Raw genomic sequence first — 1,925 nt, forward strand, 5'->3', positions numbered from 1 at the left:
ACGTGCAACAAAGAGTCCTGAATCCACCGGATACAACATTAACAGCTTTTTTTTCGCTTTGCAAAAATGATTCTTTTGCGAAAAAACTGCTGTATACTGAAGTGCCTTCGTATTACACGTGGAATACTAAAAATAAAGTATTTGAACGTCGAAAACAGGGTAAGTCAGTCGACGGCCAACCTACCATCTTCAAAGATACCACGATAGGAAGACTCTACAACCGTTCACCCCAATCAACATGAATGCTTCTTTCTACGCCTGCTTTTGGTGAATGTACCCGGTCCGACATCCTTTGAGTATTTGAGGACTGTAAATGGTACTATACATGACACTTACCGTAGTGCATGCCAAGCTCTGAATTTATTGGAGAATGACCAACACTGGGATAACTGCATCAATGACGAGTGCGAAACGTCAACCCCAAGTCAAATTCGTGCATTGTTTGGCATCATTTTAACAACTTGCTCTCCATCAGCTCCTACAGATTTATGGGAAAAATATAAGTCAAAAATGTCCGAAGATATACTTCATCGAAAACAGTTAGAGACGTCAGACATGACTTTTGATTTTACACCAGAAATTTATAACTACACTTTAGTTGTTATAGAAGATTTTTGCATAAGTATGGCAAACAAACCTCTTCAGGGTTTGGGAATGCCTTCACCTAACCGTATCGCTGCTGTTTCGACATGTGTAGAATTGGATCGTGAACAAAGTTACAGTACGAGTGATCTATTGTCGTATGTACAAAATAACATTTCCAAGTTAACGTCGGAACAAAAAGACATTTATGATACGATAATGCATTGTGTCGATAACAACGTTGGAGAAATTTTCTTTTTGGATGCGCCAGGAGGTACTGGTAAAACGTTTGTGATAAAACTGATTCTGGCATCAATTCGATCTAAAAATGATATAGCGTTGGCAATTGCGTCGTCCGGAATAGCCGCAACATTGCTGCCTGGTGGAAGAACTGCTCATTCCGCTTTGAAATTGCCTCTGAACTTGCATTCTACAGAAACTCCCACGTGCAATATTTCCAAATCATCTGGGATGGGTAAAGTATTGCAGCAATGCAAACTTATTATTTGGGATGAGTGCACAATGGCACACAAAAAAATCGCTCGAGGCTCTGGATCAATGCTTGAAAGATTTGCGAGGGAAGTCGAAACCCTTTGGCAGCACCTTAATATTGCTTGCGGGAGATTTCAGGCAAACATTACCTATAATACCTAGATCAACTCCTGCAGACGAAATGAATGCTTGCCTGAAAAATTCTAATTTATGGGCACACGTAAAAACATTAAAATTAACTACAAATATGCGTGTCCGATTGCAAAACGATGACTCTGGTCAAACATTTTCAGATCAATTGCTGGCAATGGGAAACGGAAAGCTCCCAGTAGACTCAATTTCAGGACGTATACAACTACCTGCTGATTTCTGTAATTTAGTGACGTCCAAAAATGAATTGATTGAAAAAGTATTTCCGAATATTCTAAAAAACTATAAAAATAATAAATGGCTAAGTGAAAGAGCGATTCTCGCACCCAAAAATATAGACGTCCACGAAATCAACAATATTGTTTTGACCAAGATTCAAGACCAGGCAGTCCTTTACAAGTCAGTCGACACAGTTTTGGAACCAAATGAAGCGGTTAATTATCCATCTGAATTTTTAAATTCCATAGATCTTTCAGGGTTTCCACCACACGTGCTACAACTAAAAATAGGCGTACCAATAATATTGTTACGTAACATAAACCCACCAAAGCTTTGCAATGGCACTCGACTTGCCGTAAAAAAAACAATGGAAAACCTAATAGAGGCCATAATCCTGACAGGGCCTTTTGAGGGTGAGGCTGTTCTTATTCCTCGCATTCCCATGATTCCAACAGATCTGCCTTTTCAATTTAAAAGATTGC

The sequence above is a fragment of the Artemia franciscana genome, chromosome 2 (genome assembly GCF_032884065.1).
Source record: "Artemia franciscana chromosome 2, ASM3288406v1, whole genome shotgun sequence".
NCBI lineage: Eukaryota > Metazoa > Arthropoda > Branchiopoda > Anostraca > Artemiidae > Artemia > Artemia franciscana.